This window comes from Hyla sarda, chromosome 7, assembly GCF_029499605.1.
Source record: "Hyla sarda isolate aHylSar1 chromosome 7, aHylSar1.hap1, whole genome shotgun sequence".
Lineage (NCBI taxonomy): Eukaryota > Metazoa > Chordata > Amphibia > Anura > Hylidae > Hyla > Hyla sarda.
Window position 1 is genome coordinate 231,512,636 of NC_079195.1, and position 23,517 is coordinate 231,536,152.

The window sequence follows — 23,517 nt, forward strand, 5'->3', positions numbered from 1 at the left end:
TTTAATGAAAGCTGTAATCTGATTGGTTGATATGGAAAATAAAATGAGACAATAGATGACAGAGACGGCATTCACCGATGGGGTCTTCTTTATTCAAATTCTGCGGTGCACACAGGCGTCCGGGACGGACTGTATATTACGTGCTTCCTCTAGCTGCTGTCTATGTCAGGAACTGTCCAGAGTAGGAGCAAATCCCCATAGCAAACCTCTCCTGCTCTGGACAGTTCCTGACACGGACAGAGGTGTCAGCAGAGAGCACTGTGGTCAGACTGGAAAGAACTACACAACTTCAGAAGTGTAAATGCGAGTGTGGAATCCCATAGAAGTCTATGGGCATTAATTAAAGGGGTACTCCGGTGAAAAACTTTTTTTTTTTTTTAAATCAACTGGTGCCAGAAAGTTAAACAAATTTGAAATTCCCTTCTATTAAAAAATCTTGATCCTTCCAGTACTTATTAGCTGCTGAATACTACAGAGGAAATTATTTTCTTTTTGAAACACAGAGCTCTCTTCTGACATCACGAACACAGTGCTCTCTGCTGACATCTCTGTCCATTTTAAGAACTATCCAGAACAGCATATGTTTGCTATGGGGGATTTCCTTTTACTCTAGACAGTTCCTAAAATGGACAGAGATGTCAGCAGAGAGCACTGTGCTCGTGATGTCAGCAGAGAGCTCTGTGTTTCAAGCGGAAAAGAATTTCCACTGTAGTATTCAGCAGCTATTAAGTACAGGAAGGATTAAGATTTTTTTTTTATAGAAGTCATTTACAAATCTGTTTAACTTTCTGGCACCAGTTGATTTAAAAAAAAAAAGTTTTTCACCGGAGTACCCCTTTAATCTGAGACGGAATTCCGCAAGCTGAAATTCTGCCATGTAAATAGACCCTTAGAATGATTGGTCCTTATCATAAAAGAACTTTGTGACTCTGGAGCAGTCAGATCCTGAGGACTCCTTCACCTACCAGCAGAAAGAAAGCCGGGGCTTTGTGGGGTTTGGTTTTAAGATAGAGACACGGATTATCCTGGCAGGTAGAGCCCGATCCCAACAGAGATAAAATTATGGAAGACGTGGGTGAGATAAACATATTTAACCCAAAAGGCTTCACCTCGCCGCTTCCTGTTCACTCCAAGCAGATTGAGTAAACTTAGCGGAGACTTGGCAGACGCTATTGAGTGTAAAAAAAAAATAAAAAAAATAAGAAACGATGGAAACAGAGTCATAAATTTTCAATTTCTCACTCAAGGGGCCAATAATAAATAATACTACAGAAATATTTCCTGATGATTTACATTGACGTGTTTGTGTTTCCTTCCCAGAATCCATTCCTCTTGCGCGATGATCTGTTGTGCGTTTTTTCCTAGACTTGTACAATGTGATGGTGTTGCATGCTTCATTCCTCTAGGTAGATTGTGGCATAGGTATCCTAAAAAAAAAATATGGTTAGCTTTTACATTTGTCATGGGTCAAGTTATAAAATCAGAAAACTGAGTGAAATGTAAATTTTTACTCTATAGCTATTATTATTATATCAGGTTATAATTAAATCTGGGCCCCTGAAGACGCCACCTGTAGGGTGGTGAAACATGTCGGAGGGGAGGGATTTTGAACTGTTTTAAAACAATTAGAATTTTTTTTTTCATAAAGGTGAATATAACTATTAAAGGGGTTCGCCACCCCTAGACATCTTATCCCCTATCCTTTGGCTATGTCTGATAGTGGGGGTCCCGCCGCTGCACCACTCGTAACATCATGGTAATGCCCCCTCAATGCAAGTCTATGGGAGGGGGCGTGACGGCAATGAGGGGGTGTGGCACCTTCGTTTTTTTGCCGGATGATTGGCGACGCGGGGCGGAGGCTCGTGACGTCACGGTCACGCCCCGCCCGAGGCGGGCGGGGCGTGACCGTGACGTCACGAGCCTCCGCCCCGCGTCGCCAATCATCTGGCACAAAGCGAAGGTGTGGGGTGAAGATGTCTGGGGTGCCGCAGCCGAGATCGCTGGAGTCCCCAGCGGCGGGACCCTCACGATCAGACATTTTAGCCCCAATCTTTTGCATAGGGGATAAGATGTCTAGGGGCAGAGTACCCCTTTAAATGCCAATGTGATGGCCAAATGGATAATGAATGAGTCCCCTCCTCCTGACTAAACTGAATGCACGATGCGTTGTTCTTCCCCAGAGCAGTAAACAGCATCGGGTAAAAGTTATTTTGCTCCAACATGGAGACTTACCTGTGGTATTACTCCTTTTATTTTCCTGCTATTAAAACACAATTTACTGTGTCAAAGTGCAGAATATATCAGCTGGAAATGAATCTGATCCCGCGAGCCAAGAAGAGAAGGAAAAAAAAGTGGCCTTTATGGTGTGAATAACACAATTAATTTCAGCTTCTCAAAATTAATGGAGTTTTTATTGCGAAGAAATGTTGAAGGTTAACATCATCGGGAGCTGAAAATCCTTTTGCTTAATCCACAGAAACAATGGCGCACATCCCGGCTGCCGTCACCTTCTCTTGGCAGCGTTCCCTGGCCTTGCTTTAAGAACCGCTGGCCCATTCAGTCCTCGGTGTAATGGCTTCTCATTACCTGATCTATGTTATGCAACTTTGTTAGCGTTTTTATTAGGGGACAGTATCGATCCATCTTTGCATACAGATAAGTTTTAGAGCGACCATTAAACCAGAAGATCAGAAAATTAACGAGTTAAAGTCACAGACTTTTTTTTTTTCCTTTTTAGATTTAAAGGAAAACTTAAAGGGGTACTCCACTGGAAAACATTATTATTTTTTTTAATCAACTGGTGCCAGAAAGTTATACATATTTGTAAATTACTTCTATTTAAAAATCTTAATGCTTCCAGTACTTATCAGCTGCTTTACGCTCCACAGGAAGTTCTTTTCTTTTTTTAATTTCTTTTCTGTCTGACCACACTGCTCTCTGCTGACACCTCTGTCCATGTCAGGAACTGTCCAGGGTAGGAGAAAATGGCCATAGCAAACCTCTCCTGCTCTGGACAGTTCCTGACATGGACAGAGGTGTCAGCAGAGAGCACTGTGGTCAGACAGAAAGGAAATTCAAAAAGAAAAGAACTTCCTGTGGAGCATACAGCAGCTGATAAGTACTGGAAGGGTTAAGATTTAAAAAGTTGATTAAAAAAAATGCATCTCATTTCAGTTCAAGTGAATGGAGCTAAATTGTAATACCAAACGCAACCTGGTGACAGATGTGGAACTGTTTTTGGAAGAAATTAGCTTTGTTTCCTTGAGTACAATGTGTAAAGGCTTTGTGCTCACTGTACTCACTATGAGAGTATGTTATACACATTAAACAATGTGATGTATGGCTATCTTTATGATACTTATTATCCTTCTGCCATCCCTTATGTGGTTTTCTTATGTGTTGTGAGATTACCATAACACTGTAGCTTTTTGTGAACTGGTATTTCCTGTTGGAGTTTTCTTCTTATGCCTACAAATCCCATAATTCCATTTTCCTTCCTCCCACACATCAGCCCCCCACCCATTGAAACATAAATGAGCTGCATCCATTCAAAAGACCTGTGGTTTCCAATCAGGGTGCCTACAGCTGTTGCATTAGTTGCAGATTGATCCCCCTCCTACCACCAAGCGATCGCTTCACCCATTGAAGCAGGCAGGCTCCCTGTCATCAGCTGACTAGTGATGTCAGGTCTCGGCCGCATTGCAACCTGGGAAAAATCTGAGACAACAGTCATTTTGTATGCTGATAAAAATAAATATTGGGGTGAAAATCACAGAAGAATTGTGAGAAAACCATCACACACAGGTACAGACACTATATTATGGACTACACTAACTTTACAGCCCCTGTAGCATAGTCAAATAAAACAAATTCCTGGAATACCCCTTTAAACAGATTTTTAAATTGATTTTAGTGATCCCTCAACTTACAATGGCCTCAACATACAATAGTTTCAACATACTATGGTCTTTTCTGGACCATCGTAAGTTGAAACCAGACTCAACATACAATGTACGGACAGTCCAGATCTGTGAAACGTGTCAATGGCTGGAAGAACCGACCAATCAGAATGGGCAATTTACTGGTAAAACCCCTGTATTACTGAAGCGTATGCACTGACTGGTGTCTGGTAGCGCCCCCTACAGTACAGGGAGGTTTTACATGTTCTGTACTCTTTACCTGTATTACTGAAGCGTATGCACTGACTGGTGTCTGGTAGCGCCCCCTACAGTACAGGGAGGAGGGTTAGCTTCTCTTTTGGACACCAGGTGAGGGCGACTCCATTACTTTTTTACTTATAGGACCCTGAAGAAGCTCCTGTCCTCTACATAGACCAGTGTTTCCCAAGCAGGGTGGCCCCAGCTGTTGCAAAACTACAACTCCCAGCATGCCCGGACAGCCTTTGGCTGTCCGGGCATGCTGGGAGTTGTAGTTTTGCAACAGCTGGAGGCTCCCTGCTTGGGAAACACTGGCATAGACAGTGATTACAGCTCCTAGCAGATCTTCCTACTTTTATATGTAAGGATTTTCTTTATCTATATTAGTTATCTACTTATTTTTCTTTAATCCTCACTTTTTCCTATTTTTGGATGACATTTTGGTGCCTTTAGAACCAATTACCAGGTTTCCATAGAGTTCTGGTCTCAACATACAATGGTTTCAACATACAATGGTCGGCCCAGAACCAATTAATATTGTAACTTGAGGGACCACTGTACTTCTATAAGAAAAAAATCTGAATCCTTCCAGTACTTATCAGCTGCTGTATGCTCCACAGGAAGTTGTGTAGTTCTTTCCAGTCTGACCACAGTGCTCTCTGCTGACCCCTCTGTCCGTGTCAGGAACTGTCCAGAGCAGGAGCAAAATCCCCATAGCAAACCTCTCCTGCTCCGGACAGTTCCTGACACGGACAGAGGTGTCAGCAGAGAGCACTGTGGTCAGACTGGAAAGAACGACACAACTTCCTGTGGAGCATACAGCAGCTGATAAGTACTGGAAGGACTGAGATTTTTTTAATAGAAGTAATTTGCAAATCTTTAAAGTTTATATTTGAACACTTAATGTATTTACCAAATCACCGCAGAGATATCATTGCCATCCCTGGGATCCTTGTATATTCCACCATGATGTTGGACGCGTAGACTTTGCACATACATTGGAGAGATTCAGTATAAGAATAATTCATCACCTTCACATCAACTCTGGACGTCTGGAGAATCTGAACATTACCATGACTACGCGCGCCTGATGTGAGAGAGCGCCCTGTATACACACAATGTACATTCTTCGCTTTACTCGCACGGTAACAATGTATATTACCTTTATTTCTCAGCTGTGTTGACCTGATGCAGCTTAGTATCCAATATAAATATATAGAAAAGTATCCAGACCTGCAGAGCGCAGCACATTACTGAGACCATCTGCTCGACGCATTTCATCTCTTTTCTCACTTCTAGATGAAATCTCTGATTTGAAATGTTTATGTTTATATATTTTTGGTGCGAGGAGTTGATAAAAAAAAAAAAAAAAATATATATATATATATATATATATATATATATATATACAGTGATCCCTCAACTTACAATAGCCTGAACATACAATAATTTCAACATACATGGTCTATTCTGGACCATTGTAACTTGACACCAGACTCAACATACAATGCTACGGACAGTCCAGATCTGTGAAACGTGTCAATGGCCGGAAGAGCTGACCAATCAGAATGGACATTCACTGGTAAAACCCCTGTATTACTGAAGCGTATACACTGACTGGTGTCTGGTAGCGCCCCCCTACAGTACAGGGCAGTATTACATGTTCTGTACTCTTTACCTGTATTACTGAAGTGTATGCACTGACTGGTGTCTGGTAGCGCCCCCTACAGTACAGGGAGGTATTACATGTTCTGTACTCTTTACCTGTATTACTGAAGTGTATGCACTGACTGGTGTCTGGTAGCGCCCCCTACAGTACAGGGAGGTATTACATGTTCTGTACTCTTTACCTGTATTACTGAAGTGTATGCACTGACTGGTGTCTGGTAGCGCCCCCTACAGTACAGGGAGGTATTACATGTTCTGTACTCTTTACCTGTATTACTGAAGTGTATGCACTGACTGGTGTCTGGTAGCGCCCTCTACAGTACAGGGAGGTGTATTACATGTTCTGTACTACTCTTTACCTGTACCAGGGTTACCTGCTCCTTTGGACACCAAGTAAGGGCGACTTCATGTTACTTTTTTTTAGGACATAGCGTGTACTGTACAGGACCCTGAAGAAGCTCCTGTCCTCTTCATAGAACAGTGTTTACCAAGCAGGGTTCCCCCAGCTGTTGCAAAACTACAACTCCCAGCATGCCTGGACAGCCTTTGGCTGTCCGGGCGTGCTGGGAGTTGGAGTTTTGCAATAGCTGGAGGCTCCCTGCTTGGGAAACACTGACCTAGACAGTGATTACAGCTCCCAGCAGATCTTTCTTATTTTTATATGTAAGGATTTGCTTTATCTGTATTAGTATCTACTTATTTTTCTTTAATCCTCACTTTTTCCTATTTTTCGATGACATTTTGGTGGCTGCAGAACCAATTACCAGGTTTCCATAGAGTTCTGGTCTCAACATACAATGGTTTCAACATACAATGGTCGTCCTGGAACCAATTAATATTGTAACTTGAGGGACCACTGTGTATATAAATATATACATGAGATACTGGTTATAAAGCTAACATCTGGTCACTACAGGAAATGCGAGACAGCGACCGTGAATTCGATGTATTATATGAAGATAATGGTTGGATACAAGACTCAGTTCACATTATGTGCATTTGTACCTCAGATGGAAGGCTGCTGCGTATCTACTATAACAGGGGTGTGGAAATTTTATAAAAAGCTACTTGTCCACAGGACTAAAATGGAGCAAAATCTACTTGTCCCTCATGACGATCTACTTGTCCGGGCCAATTTTCGCTTTTACGCTCTCATTTCTTCCTCCTCATCCTATAATAGCCATAACTACCTACTATAGTGATACCTTTTAATTGTTCCATAACATATTCTCTGGACCAATAATATATATATATATATATTAGGTGAAGTGAAATTGAAATAGTAAAAGATAATTTTGCAGATTTGGTGTTTTCTTTTCTACACCATTTACCTTGTGGTTGAGGTAGGCCGCCTGATTACAGCAATACCAGATTTTATATAATTTACGGGATACATAATGTTATATTTTAATAGGTTGTACAATTACGCACGAAGCGATACCAAATATGTTTCTTTTTATTATGTTTGCATGTTTTTATATAGCAACAGGGGTTCATTTGAACTTTTAACATGAAAGGGGTTAATGTGTGTTTTTTTTTAACTTTTATTAAAACTTTTTTTTAATACACTTTATTAGACTTATAGGAGGAATCATTAGATTCCTCAGACAGATGAATAGAGTTCTATTGAACTCCATTGATCTGTGTGCTCTGTGATACATTGATAGAGCCTGGTCTAGCCAGGATCTATCAATGACAGAGCGGGACAGCAGGGAACAGAGATAAGTCCACCGGCTACCTCCACAGTGGATTGCCCCCCTTCGATCGCGCTGTGGGGGGGGGGGGGGGGGCGATCCACCCCACCAGGGAGCATCCACAGGTCCCTTTAGATGCCGCTGTCAGCTTTGACAGCGGCGATCTAAAGGGTTAATAGCCAGCCGCATGCTGGCTATTAGCGGCGGCCCACGGCTGCAGAGTATGGACCGGGCAGGAGTCCGGAGCCCGCTCCATACACCCCTCTGAGCGCCGCATGCCGGGCTATTATCGGCGGGGTTAAACTTGCGCTCCGTGCAGACGTGCAACCGCTCCTCCCCTCAGCTCTCCGAAGCTAGAGCTGGGGGGAACGAAGACAGGTCTGCACGAGGAGCAAGAAGCCGCGCCCCCCTCATCTCCCCCCGCAGGTCTGCAATGCAGAAAGAAGGCAGAGCAGGGGACGTACACAGCTTCTCATCTCCCCTGCTCTGCCTTCAGAGGACGCCAGTTTCCACAGCCGGGGGCTGCAGAGTATGGAGTGAGCACGAGTCGGGAGCCCGCTCCATACAGACTGCAGAGCGCCGCAGCACTTGTCAGGTCCGGCCCTACTTGCCCGAAGCCGGGCTAGGGGCTGGAAAAATTCACCTGCCCGGCGCCCTAAACTGCTTGTCCCAGGCGTCGGGCGATAGGAATTCCACATCCCTGTATACACATACCATAGTATAAATTGACGAGTTTCAAGTTTCCCCCAGAATTCCTGCATTGTAATCTGTTTTATCCCATCACTTCTTTAGTCGCATTACTGGGTCGTGTGACTAGCAGTCTGACAACTTGAAAATGACATGCACTAATATGATGCAGTACTATGTAGTCAGAATCTCTCCCCACCTGTCAACTCTATCCTTGTTCCACTGTATGTATCCAATGCATAGAATGTTCTGTCCAAAGGACCAGGAGTGTAGCAATATAGCATGCAAGTCCATACAACAAGTGTCATGAACGGGGGCAGAGAGAAGGGAGCCCTAAAGCTGTCCCTAAGATCACTCTCCTTGCCTACTTGCCCGTCCACCCTAAATGACGGATTGACAACTTGGAGCCAGTCCCTTGCTTGCGCTAAAGTGCACGGGCGTACGACTCTTAACAAAACAAACAGAACTGTACATGTTGGGGAACAATTCAGGAACAATACAATAACCAACAAATAGATACCTAAATACAAACAAGGCAGTATATAGCATACTAACATACAATTCAGAAACAGAAATCAAGATTAACAGCAGATATGATAATATGAAGAAGACTAGAGTATGGGGATAAGTATACAGCAGAAAAAGCAGGAGATGCTGGGGATTAATGTCAGAAAACTAAACCGGTCAGGAAATCAAGAGCACTGTTCACATTGTACTCAGAACAAGGAACACACTAGACACCCCCACTCCAAGCATGAAGGGACATCAATAATAAAGCCACATAGGCTTCTAGCTAGTGGGCACTCACCACCGAGCGATCAAAAATCTTAAACACAAGAAAAGCACGGGTACAGACACAAGACTCACTCACTCCCAGATAGACAGAATAGAACAAGGCTCAGAACAGGATTCTATCCTCCGAGTTGCAGGATCAAACAAAGTCAAAACGACTGACAAAATGCACAGTGTGAATACAGACTAAGCACAAAGCAAATGCAGAATGAACATAAAAGGATACTAAAACCTGACAAATATACTAAAAAAAAAAAAGCAGGATAAAATCTATATATCAAACAGGGCAGATAACCATGGTTATGTGCATAGAGACAAAGTTAACATGATGCCAACATGGTCAGAGTACAGGTCTTATTACCAGCACCATATAACAGCTGAAGTGGACTTATATCCACTCCCAGTGCTGAAGTCAGGAAGGTTAACTCTTCCCAACCCAGGGAGAATTAACACAGAAACTGTTCAGACATAAACAATGTCTGAACAGGACCCAAAACTGTAAATACAAAATACAAATAAACAGACATTTCAACAAGTAGCTGCAGAGTTATACACCTACCCTGATCACACTGCTTTGAGCTACCTCGCAGCAGAGGGCCAGATCAATATTAATGAGTAGATGTGGTTATGGCATAGGGAGGGTAGGCAGATTGGTTCACGCAGTGCACCATAAGTCCTCACTAGCATCTGTCACCTGTAAGCTAAAATAGTGTCCTTTTTTAAGGATGCTGACATTAGAATAAATGAAGTGTACCTCCCTATTAAATACTAACATACTAATGTATACCAACCAGACAGAGGCCAGAGGAACACTTTTGGTCTTTTTAGACTATGGACTTGTGTAGTGTGTACGTCACCAATCAAAGGGACACAATGTCACATGAATGGGCCTAACACCTATGTATTTGTAACAGAGTAATAATGCTTGTTAACAAGAATGACAATGTGAACAGTAGGGAGCACTTATAGCAAAGTTTCTATATATATATATATATATATCAGTTTGGAAATTGATTATATATATATATATATATATATATATATATACAGTGGTCCCTCAACATACGATGGTAATCCATTCCAAATGGACCATCGTTTGTTGAAACCATCGTATGTTGAGGGATCCGTGCAATGTAAAGTATAGGACAGTGGTCTACAACCTGCGGACCTCCAGATGTTGCAAAACTACAACTCCCAGCATGCCCGGACAGCCGTTGGCTGTCCGGGCATGCTGGGTGTTGTAGTTTTGCAACATCTGGAGGTCCACAGGTTGAAGACCACTGGTATTGGAGGTTATATTCACGTGTCCCCGCTGCTCCGGACCGTCACCGCTCATCACCGCTGCCCTGGATGTCGCCATCCATCACTGTCGCGCGTCCCCGGGGTGTCCCCGACGCTCCGGTAAGGCCTCTGCTTCCCCGGCATCCTCGCTCTCCGTCGCCGCCATCGCGTCGCTACGCACGCCGCTCCTATTGGATGATGGGACAGCGTGCGCGGCGACGTGATGACGACGATGGAGAGCGCCGACGATGCAGGGGATCCCGAAGAGGACGCGCCGGAGCCCCGAGGACAGGTAAGTGATCGTCAGCGGAGCACACGGGGCACCGTAATCGGCTATCCGGTGGCAGCTGAAGCAGTGTGCGCTGCAGGATAGCTGTTTATGCGATGGCCCCGACATACAAAAGCATCATATGTTGATGCTGCCTTCACCATGCGATGGCCTCTGAGAGTGATCATATGTTGAAATGATCGTATGTCGGGGCCATCGTAGGTCGGGGGGTCACTGTATATATATGGTATGTCGGGGCCATCGTAGGTCGGGGGGTCACTGTATATATATGGTATGTCGGGGCCATCGTAGGTCGGGGAGTCACTGTATATATAATACATTTTTTCACACAGTCTGAGTGCCTTACAACTTGAAGTGCAGAAATATTCCGGTCATCTGAGCTTGTCCGGATGAAGAAAAAAAGGGTATTTCGGGTGCGCACAGAGGTGAAACCAATAAACCGCGGACACCGTGGTGATCTTATGGTGCTTATGGTGAGCCTCTGCTTATACACAGTATAAAAGGGCACATTCTGCAGTAGAAGTTGATATGGAGCGAAGAAAACTTCATCTTCCTTGAAGAACATGCTTATGTAGTCATTCACTCTCACAATGAAAGGGATTTATGGAAACCTTGGAGCGGAGCGGACGCCCCCCGCTGTCTGGAGACCTTTTATTAAAACAATTATATGGAAGATTTCTCTGGAAAACATCTTTAATATCAATGAAGGAGATGTCTTTTTAATTTCTGTATTTCATCAGTATCCCCGGTGACTATATTAAGTTATTGTCAGTGATCTAATCTAATATCTCCTGCCCGTTTGTTACACGACTGTCCTCCCCCTGGTTAGTCAGAGTCACGTCAATCTCTGTCACCAGGGGCTTGGGGTAAAAACCTTGTTACAAGATGTTCTCACCTGGAATTTTGAATAATATATTTGGATCTGAAAACTAAAAAAATCTAAACTTGTCATGATCTTGTTAAATGTTATAATCCCCCCAGGTCACTGCCCCCATCATGATAAATCACCCCCGGCCTTTATTTTTACCCCCCGACCTACGATGGCCCCGACATACGATCATTTCAGCATACGATCACTCTCGGAGTCCATCGCATGGTGAAGGCAGCATCAACATACGATGCTTTTGTATGTCGGGGCCATCGCATAAACGGCTATCCGGCAGCGCAGACTGCTTCAGCTGGAGCCGGATAGCCGTTTACAGTGCCCCGTGTGCTCCGGTGATGGTCTCCTGCCTGTCCTCGGGGCTCCGGAGCATCCTCTGCGGGATCCCCTCCATCGCCGGCGCTCTTCATCATCGTCATCACATCACTGCGCACACTGTCCCTTCATCCAATAGGAGCGGTGTGCGTAGTGACGTGATGACGGCGACGTGAGAGCGACGATCCTGGGGAAGCAGAGACGTTCCATAGCGACGGGGACATCACGGGGATACGTACCTGGGTCTCCCACTCACCATTTTGTCCTCATTCCTTCCTATATGCAGAATATACAGCATTGCAGTCCACTGAACAGCTTGACAGATTGCAGCTACTCAAAAATATTAGACTGAAATATTGCTGTTCTTATATGGCAACATTTAATCCAGATATATTTGTACACATAAATGAATGTTTTATAGGGAAAGTAAACCCACCATTGGACATTAATATGTATTATAGCTCGTGTAACCCTCAGCCACAGTCGGTATTTTACACAATGTAACATATTTATTTACAACTGCAGCAGAAGAGTTTTAAAATGCGGATACATATATTCTCCATCCGTGGTGATTATTCTTAGGTAAATGTAGCCATGACACGCTACACTCCACTGCTGCAGAAAACCATGTTACTTCTTATTTTAGGTCAATGCTTCACATTGATTTTACATTGATTACGGTGCTTTATGATCATTCTAGATCGGATTTCTGGTTTCTTGAATTTCTGTTCTAGGCTTTGTCCCCTCCTATAGATTAATATTTGCACTCATAATGCATCGTATAGCTACTATAATACTGCCTCCTATATACAAGAATATAACTACTATAATACTGCCTCCTATATACAAGAATATAACTACTATAATACTGCTCCTATATACAAGAATATAACTACTATAATACTGCCCCTTATACAAGAATATAACTACTATAATACTGCTCCTATATACAAGAATATATCCACTATAATACTGCTCCTATATACAAGAATATAACTACTATAATACTGCCTCCTATATACAAGAATATAACTACTATAATACTGCCTCCTATATACAAGAATATAACTACTATAATACTGCTGCTATATACAAGAATATAACTACTATAATACTTCCTCCTTAATACAAGAATATAACTACTATAATACTTCCTCCTTAATACAAGAATATAACTACTATAATACTTCTCCTATATACAAGAATATAACTACTATAATACTGCTCCTATATACAAGAATATAACTACTATAATTCTTCCTCCTTAATACAAGAATATAACTACTATAATACTTCCCCTATATACAAGAATATAACTACTATAATACTGCTCCTATATACAAGAATATAACTAGTATAATACTGCTCCTATATACAAGAATATACCTACTATAATACTGCTCCTATATACAAGAATATAACTACTATAATACTGTCTCCTACATACAAGAATATAACTACTATAATACTTCCTCCTTAATACAATAATATAACTACTATAATACTTCTCCTATATACAAGAATATAACTACTATAATACTGCTCCTATATATACAAGAATATAACTACTATAATACTGTCTCCTATATACAAGAATATAACTACTATAATACTTCTCCTATATACAAGAATATAACTACTATAATACTGCCTTCTATATACAATAATATAACTACTATAATACTGCTCCTATATACAAGAATATAACTACTATAATACTTCTCCTATATACAAGAATGTAACTACTATAATACTGCTCCTATATACAAGACTATACCTACTATAATACTGCTCCTATATACAAGAATATAACTACTATAATACTGCTCCTATATACAAGAATATAACTACTATAATACTGCCCCTATATACAAGAATATAACTACTATAATACTGCCTCCTATATACAAGAATATAACTACTATAATACTGCTCCTATCTACAAGAATATAACTACTATAATACTGCTCCTATATACAAGAATATAACTACTATAAAACTGCCCCTATATACAAGAATATAACTACTATAATACTTCTCCTATATACAAGAATATAACTATTATAATACTGCCCCTATATACAAGAATATAACTACTATAATACTGCCTCCTATATACAAGAATATAACTACTATAATACTGCTCCTATATACAAGTATATAACTACTATAATACTGCTCCTATATACAAGAATATAACTACTATAATACTGCCCCTATATACAAGAATATAACTACTATAATACTGCTCCTATATACAAGAATATATCTACTATAATACTGCTCCTATATACAGGAATATAACTACTATAATACTGCTCCTATATACAAGAATATAACTACTATAATACTGCTCCTATATACAAGAATATAACTACTATAATGCTGCTCATATATACAAGAATATAACTACTATAATACTGCTCCTATATACAAGAATATAACTACTATAATACTGCTCCTATATACAAGAATATAACTACTATAATACTGCTCCTATATACAAGTATATAACTACTATAATACTGCTCCTTTATACAAGAATATAACTACTATATTACTGCTCCTATATACAAGAATATAACTACTATAATACTGCTCCTATATACAAGAATATAACTGCTATAATACTGCTCCTATATACAAGAATATAACTACTATAATACTGTCTCCTATATACAAGAATATAACTACTATAATACTGCCTCCTATATACAAGAATATAACTACTATATTACTGCTCCTATATACAAGAATATAACTACTATAATACTGCTCCTATATACAAGAATATAACTACTATAATACTGCTCCTATATACAAGTATATAACTACTATAATACTGCTCCTATATACAAGAATATAACTACTATAATACTGCCTCCTATATACAAGAATATAACTACTATAATACTGCCTCCTATATACAAGAATATAACTACTATAATACTGCCTCTTATATACAAGAATATAACTACTATAATACTGCCTCCTATATACAAGAATATAACTACTATAATGCTGCCCCTATGAATAGGTAAATACCTGCTGTAATGCAGAATAGTCAGGTTCCCATTAGGTGACGATGCCTTTAAAGTCGGTCTAATTATGTTTCCAGGCTCTCGGAGTGGCGGTAATGAGATGGCACAATCATCCCCTGTATTCATCTCTGAACAGCTTGTAACGTTCTGGATGGTTATTTTTCACATACAGATTTTTGGATGATAAACCCCTCTGTGTAGTTACTATCTATGATTATAATGTAACACTCCCAGCCCAGGTGCTGATTCTATCCTCTGTAGGCAGCTAATGACTATGAGAAGGTAAACTCATTAACTCTTTGCTCCTCTAATCTGCTGTAGGTCAATTTAGTACTTATGTACCTCGCTCAATCTTAAAACTATTCTGATTCCACCGTCGCCCCCTCTATATGAACTGCTGATTGTTCTCTGCACTTAGTATAAGAGGGTAATGCTTTGTGAGTCTGCCTGATGATACAATGTTTGAGACTGTTAAAGACTGTTAAAGTGGCAATCTCATCAGAAATATTATTGTTAGTATTATTATTTTAATACATTTTGTTTGTAATTTTTTTTTTATCTGTCTTGTGTAGAGATGTGACATATGGACTATGGCTGGTTTTCAGAGTTTATAGCAATACGCATGTGCACCAGATGTTTGCGCTAGAGGACACTCAGTCACTGCCCCTGTCCACCCAATGAGCTGGGACTGACGGACACACATGCTCAGTCACTGCCCCTGTCCACCCAATGAGCTGGGACTGACGGACACACATGCTCAGTCACTGCCCCTGTCCACCCAATGAGCTGGGACTGACGGACACACATGCTCAGTCACTGCCCCTGTCCACCCAATGAGCTGGGACTGACGAACACACATGCTCAGTCACTGCCCCTGTCCACCCAATGAGCTGGGACTGACGGACACACATGCTCAGTCACTGCCCCTGTCCACCCAATGAGCTGGGACTGACGGACACACATGCTCAGTCACTGCCCCTGTCCACCCAATGAGCTGGGACTGACGGACACACATGCTCAGTCACTGCCCCTGTCCACCCAATGAGCTGGGACTGACGGACACACATGCTCAGTCACTGCCCCTGTCCACCCAATGAGCTGGGACTGAAGGACACACATGCTCAGTCACTGCCCCTGTCCACCCAATGAGCTGGGACTAACGGACACACATGCTCAGTCACTGCCCCTTTCCACCCAATGAGCTGGGACTGATGGACACACATGCTCAGTCACTGCCCCTGTCCACCCAATGAGCTGGGACTGAAGTACACACATGCTCAGTCACTGCCCCTTTCCACCCAATGAGCTGGGACTGATGGACACACATGCTCAGTCACTGCCCCTGTCCACCCAATGAGCTGGGACTGAAGTACACACATGCTCAGTCACTGCCCCTTTCCACCCAATGAGCTGGGACTGATGGACACACATGCTCAGTCACTACCCCTGCCCACCCAATGAGCTGGGACTGAAGGACACACATGCTCAGTCACTGTCCAGATCCACATAATGAGATGAATGCTGGAGGAGACACATGCTCAGTCACTGCCACCGATGCCATCCCTTAGCTCTTCATCACAACTCTCCTCATCTTACTCCCACATCATGCATGCTAATTTACCACCCAGAGCTATTACAGAACATGCCAATTCAAAGCAGACCTTCGCACAGTGAAGTTTCAGCATCTGCTGTATTTATTCCCTGTCTGCTCCTCTGCCTCCAGCACAAGGCAGCATGCTGTAATCACACCTCATTGTTCCCTAAATGTCCAATAAAGATATACAGTATATGTATATATGACAGGGAGACGTGATGTCGGCTGTAGAGATTGGTCCAGGTTGGTGACATCACTCAGGAGGCAGGGCTTGAGCAAAAAAAAAAGACATGATCCAGCCACACCTTGTAGGACAGCACAGATTGATGTGTCATCTGGGGAGAGAGGGAGGAGTCGGGAGCTGCTGTGACAACACCACGCAGTCAGAGGACTACACAACTTCCTGACAGGAAGGAGCCAGTGAGCTGTTAAGCCTTTATACCGGAATACCCCTTTAAAACACTACAAGCAAACCAGCTATAGCCTGGTTCCCCATTTGCTGTTATTTTGGGGTGTTCCTGTTTGTGCCACTTATTTTATACAGCTTCATCTTTGAATTCCCTAAGGCTAGGTTCACACTACGGAATTTCTGCCTGCAATTCCACTTTTCTGTTCACAAATTCACACTTCGGAATTTTGGAAGCGGAATTTGTGAACAGAAAATCTGCTTCAAAATTTCCGCCTTAGGCTATGTTCAGACTACGGAATTTCCGACAGAAATTCAGTCGTAAAATTTCCGTCAGAAATTCCGCTTGCTAAAATGTCTAGTGTAGTGAATGGTTTTCCGTTCACAAATTCACACTTCGGAATTTGTGAAGCGGAAAATCCAATTAGTAAATCCGCTTAGAAATTTCAGCCTGAAGAAAGACGGTGCTCTTTCTTCAGGCGGAATTCCTCGCGGAACACATTGCAATCTATGGGAGACTGCAGTGTCCGCGCGGTCCTAGCGCCGACTTTTTCAGTCGGCGCAGGCGGAACTCAGAATCTCCGGGCGGAAATTTTCTGCCCGGAGATTCCATAGTCTGAACCTAGCCTTAAGAATGGTGGTGCTCTTTCTTCAGGCGGAAATACTCACGGAACACATTGCAGTCTATTGGGGACTACAATGTCCGCGTGGTCCTAGCGCCGACTGATTCAGTCAGTGCTGGCCGCACTCGGAATCTCCGAGCGGAAATTTTTTGCCCAGAGATTCCGTAGTCTGAACCTAGCCTAAGGGTCTATTCACTCTGCAGAATTTCTGCTTGCGGAATTCCTCCTCAAATTAAAGCCCATAGACTTCTATGGGATTCCGCACTCCCATTCACACTTCTGAATTTCCACCTCAAATTAAAACCCGTAGGCTTCTATGGGATTCCGCACTCCCATTCACACTTCTGAATTTCCGCTTGCAGAATTCCGCAAGCGGAAATTCAGAAGTGTGAATGGGAGTGCGGAATCCCATAGAAGTCTATGGGCTTTAATTTGAGGTGGAATTCTGCAAGCAGAAATTCTGCCGTTTGAATAGACCCTAAGGCTAGGTTCACACTGTGGAATCTGCGGGCAGCAAATGTATCCCCGGAGATTCTGAGTGCGGCCAGCGCTGAGTCAGTCGGCGCTAGGACCGCGCGGACACTACAGTCTCCAATTGACTGCAATGTGTTCCGCAAGTATTTCCGCCTGAAGAATGAGCAATGCCATTCTTCAGGTGGAAATTTTCAAGCGGATTTTCCATTCACAAATTCCGAAGTGTGAATTTGTGAACGGGACCCCATTCACTACACTATATATTTTAGTAAGCTGTATTTCTGCCTGATATTTCAAAGCGGAATTGCAGGCGGAAATTCCGTAGTGTGAACCTAGCCTAAGGCAGCCTGCGCACAATCCATTTGCCAACATATATGCAGGTTTTAAATCATAAAATATTTGCCGAGGGAGAGTTCTCACTGTTGGTCACTTTATGGCTTTGGTCTCTGAACGGTGGACTTCCAGGCGTTGCTAAACTACAACTCCCAGCATGCCCCAACAGCTGGGTAAATAGGCCAATATATAGAATTTGCTGAAGATTTCTTTTTTTTTTCCCAGTCAAACCCTAAACAGTGTCTGTTATGCTTAGTCTTCTCTTCAAATGTCTTTTGTTCACCACTAAATCCAAAATAAATCTTATTAATAAAAAAATGTGTTTTCTGCCTCTTAACCCCGAATAAAAGATCAATTCTGCCCTACGAAATTAACATTTGTAATAAGCCGAGAAGACGAGGAACGGTTATTAGGATGTGAATGGTATTGGATTTTACGTTAGGCGCGCGCGACGCCGGGATTAGTGATATAAGACAATTCCACATCAGTTTACCTCCCTCCCATCCTAGTGGTCCCGGGAGAGGCTCGGATGACTAGAAGAAGGAGGATGATTTTGGGCTATCATCAGGGCCCCTGTGCCGACCCCGGTTCGCTCATGATCTCCTGTTGACACCTGTATGGTTACTGAGATGTATTAGACACTGGCCTCGCTGTATTACCGCTCCCAGCGCTCATTGCTTCTCGCATGAATTGCTGTACACACCAATGTCGGCATGTCAGATGCAGTTTACGCTGTATGAGCGAGCATTAGCCCTCCGGCGTGCACTGGAGTATTTATTTTTCTTTTTTTCTTTTTTTTTTCTTTTTTATTATTATTTTAAAATGGATATAAATTCAGTAACACGGAAGGATGTTGTTATATAGGGAACAGGCAGCTATAGCTGGAAATGTAAGGACTATATATACTAGCCGGTACCTCCCGGGGAGATGCTGGTACATTACCATTAGTAGACTGTACTACGTGACATTATCCCCGATGAACCCGCGCCCAGTGATCAGGCTGTTTATCCAGCCAAGTCCTAATCCTCGTGTCTGTACGAGTTGCATTTTCACATAGACAGGCAGAATAATTCTTATCCACCCACTTCTCTTGAAAATAACTTAATAGCTTTTTATATGTGTATAATTATAAGATAAATCATTAGAATGCGCTGGAGGGGACCTTTATATGTATAAAAGGTAATATGCACGGAATGGTAAAAAATAAATAAATTCATATACATGATCGGCCATTACATTAAAATAACATTAAAATCACTGTGGACCAGTGATGGTGTCCTCTGGACCAATGATGGTGTCCTCTGGACCAATGATGGTGTCCTCTGGACCAGTGATGGTGTCATGTGGACTAGTGATGTGTCCTGTGGACTAGTGATGGTGTCCTCTGGACCAATGATGGTGTCATGTGGACCAGTGATGGTGTCCTGTGGGCCAGTGATGGTGTCCTGTGGACTAGTGATGGTGTCCTGTGGACCAGTGGTGGTGTCCTGTGAATCAGTGGTTGTGTCCTGTGGACCAGTGATGGGGTCCTGTGGACTAGTGATGGTGTAATGTGGACCAGTGATTGTGTCCTGTGGACCAATGATGGTGTCCTGTGGACCAGTGGTGGTGTCCTGTGGACCAATGATGGTGTCCTGTGGACCAGTGGTGGTGTCCTGTGGACCAGTGGTGGTGTCCTGTGGACCAGTGATGGTGTCCTGTGGACCAATGATGGTGTCCTGTGGACCAGTGGTGGTGTCCTGTGGACCAGTGATTGTGTCCTGTGGACCAATGATGGTGTCCTGTGGACCAGTGATTGTGTCCTGTGGACCAATGATGGTGTCCTGTGGACCAGTGGTGGTGTCCTGTGGACCAGCGATTGTGTCCTGTGGACCAATGATGGTGTCCTGTGGACCAGTGATTGTGTCCTGTGGACCAGTGATTGTGTCCTGTGGACCAGTGGTGGTGTCCTGTGGACCAGTGATGGTGTCCTGTGAATCAGTGGTTGTGTCCTGTGGACCAGTGATGGGGTCCTGTGGACTAGTGATGGTGTAATGTGGACCAGTGATTGTGTCCTGTGGACCAATGATGGTGTCCTGTGGACCAGTGGTGGTGTCCTGTGGACCAATGATGGTGTCCTGTGGACCAGTGGTGGTGTCCTGTGGACCAGTGGTGGTCTCCTGTGGACCAGTGATTATGTCCTGTGGACCAGTGATTGTGTCCTGTGGACCAGTGATGGTGTCCTGTGGACCAGTGGTGGTGTCCTGTGGACCAGTGGTGGTCTCCTGTGGACCAGTGATTATGTCCTGTGGACCAGTGATGGTGTCCTGTGGACCAGTAATGGTGTCCTGTGGACCAGTAATGGTGTCCTGTGGACCAGTGGTGGTGTCCTGTGGACCAGTAATGGTGTCCTGTGGACCAGTGGTGGTGTCCTGCAGTATTTGCACCAAGATGTCAGTAGCAGATCCTGTGAGGTGCGGATTTCATGGATCTGACCTGTATGTCCAGCTCATCCCACAGATGGCCGATGATGAGATCTGGGGAATCTGGAGGCCGAGTCATCACCTTGATCTCTTTATCATGTTCCTTATTCCTGAACAATGTCTGCAGTGTGATTCTGTCCAGTCTGCGGGGCCCCATACACAGCTGTGGTGTCCTGTGTGATCTAATGGGTCAGCGGGGCCCCATACACAGCTGTGATGTCCTATGTGATCTGATGGGTATGCGGGGCCCCATACACAGCTGTGATGTCCTATGTGATCTGATGGGTATGCGGGGCCCCATACACAGCTGTGATGTCCTGTGTGATCTGATGGGTCAGCGGGGCCCCATACACAGCTGTGATGTCCTATGTGATCTGATGGGTATGCGGGGCCCCATACACAGCTGTGATGTCCTATGTGATCTGATGGGTCAGCGGGGCCCCATGCACAGCTGTGATGTCCTGTGTGATCTGATGGGTCAGCGGGGCCCCATACACAGCTGTGATGTCCTATGTGATCTGATGGGTATGCGGGGCCCCATACACAGCTGTGATGTCCTGTGTGATCTGATGGGTCAGCGGGGCCCCATACACAGCTGTGATGTCCTGTGTGATCTGATGGGTCTGCTTAGCTTCAGAACACAATAAGTAAATGTATAGAGGATTTTACAGAGATTCTTATAGATGGCTGCCATGGGAGTTTTATGGGAGAAAATCAGGGTCACTACAGCATCCAATGGAGAACGGCGGCACATGTAGCATGTACAAATTACATGACACAATGGTATGAAATCCTCACTGGTATATAATGTTACTGTGCAGAAATCTGTGGGAGCAAAATGGAGACAAAATAGGTCTCACTAAGAGCAAAATGTGGAGAACATCATGTAACATAATCTGAGGGACTAATCTGTTTTCAAAACCCATCTGGATGTCACGTTATCTTATTCTATCTGCTCAGAGCTAAATTGTATCCACTTTTTTTGCCTCAACCCTCTAAAAAATAGCTACAAAGTACGCTGCAAGAAAAAGTGACTTAAAGGGGTACTCCGCTGCCCCAGCGTTCAGAACATTTTATTCCGAAGACTTGGAGCGGGCGGCGGGTGTTGTGACATCACGGTAACGCCCCTCGTGATGCCATGCCATGTCCCCTCAATACAAGTCTATGGGAGGGGGCGTGGCGGCTGCCACGCCCCCTCCCATAGACTTGCATTGAGGGGGCATGGCATCAGAAGGGGCGTGGCCGTGACATCACAAACCCCGCTCCATTTACGAACGCTGGGTGCTGCACAGAAATCGCAGTGGTCCCAGCGGCAGGACCCCCGCGATCAGAAATCTTATCCCTTATCCTTAAGATAGGGGATAAAATGTCTAGGGGGCAGAGTACACCTTTGTTTTGTTTTTTTTAAATCAACTGGTGCCAGAAAGTTAAACAGATTTTTAAATTACTTCTATTAAAAAATCTTAATCCTTCCACTACTTATTAGCTGCTGAATACAACAGAGGAAATTCTTTTCTTTTTGGAACACAGTGCTCTCTACTGACATCTCTGTCCATTTTAGGAACTGTCCAGAGTAGGAGAAAATCCTCATAGAACATATGCCGCTCTGGACAGTTCCTAAAATGGACAGAGATGTCAGCAGAGAGCACTGTGGTCCTGATGTCAGCAGAGAGCTCTGTGTTCCAAAAAGAAAAGAATTTCCTCTGTAGTATTCAGCCGGTAATAAGTACTGGAAGGATTAAGATTTTTTTAATAGAAGTAATTTACAAATCTGTTTAACTTTCTGGCACCGGTTGATAAAAACGTTTTCCATCGGAGTACCCCTTTAACCAACGTGTGTGAATCCTCTGCATCAATAGGGAACTACAATCTGTGTATTTAGCCTCGCGCTGTGTATCGCATCCATGGAAGCTTTGTTTTTGGGAAAGGTCGGATTCATTATCTGATTAAGGTAATTGGACAATGGATCGTGCGACACAAAATACATTAGTTTTTAAATTCTTTTTTACAACTCATTTCCCATTGACTTTAATGGAAAAAGGGAATGGGGTGGAAAGACATTTCAGAGGCACTTTTTGTGAAGGAGGAGGGGGGCTCGATTTACAGAATCATTTAGGATCTGTTAATTCTTTAATGGCGGACGACCTCCCTTTATATAGAGCAGCGGTCTTCAAACTGCGGCCCTCCAGATGTTGCAAAACTACAACTCCCAGCATGCCCGGACAGCCAACGGCTGTCCGGGCATGCTGGGAGTTGTAGTTTTGCAACATCTGGAGGTCCGCAGGTTGAAGATCACTGTTGGGTGCAGAATCTTTTTTTTTCTAGATTTTGCACCTTTAAAATTGGGTGCGTCTTATATGCCGGTGCGTCCTATAGGGCCGGCTGTCCTGGCATGCTGGGAATTGTAGTTTTGTAACATCTGGAGGGCCACAGTTTGAAGACCGCTGCTCTAGAGTAAAACCGACTCAAAGGAAAGATGAAGTCATCATTGTGTGGCCTTGGATTTGCTCTGTGTGTTTTTTTTTCTCTTATCGTTTTTGTGTCATCAATAAATAAATAAATTCATCTTTTTAAACCACACGTTGGATTCTTCTCTCCTTGTTGCAAAAACAATGAATATTTTGTAGCGTTTAAATTCCCTGCGGAAAATGTTATGACAGGCATGTCTGGTGCTAATTGGAGGTCTGCTTCACCAGCAGCTTCTGCGCATCTCTAGCTAGAACGCTTTCTATTTCTTATACGAAATTATATCAAACCAGAAAAGAACCTAGTAGATAATACAGTCATCCCGGAGGAAGAAACACTAGGAGATTCTAGA

General features: G+C 43.2%; 1 long non-coding RNA gene across 1 annotated transcript; it reads right to left on the reverse strand.

The window, feature by feature from the left end:
* Positions 1-803: 803 nt before the first annotated feature.
* On the reverse strand, positions 804-15,137 carry LOC130283481 (uncharacterized). The gene is made up of 3 exons (XR_008846712.1): positions 14,812-15,137; positions 1,294-1,427; positions 804-1,169 (listed from the first exon to the last, which is right to left on the reverse strand). It is a non-coding gene; the product is annotated as an uncharacterized LOC130283481 (long non-coding RNA).
* Between the last annotated feature and the right edge of the window lie 8,380 nt (positions 15,138-23,517).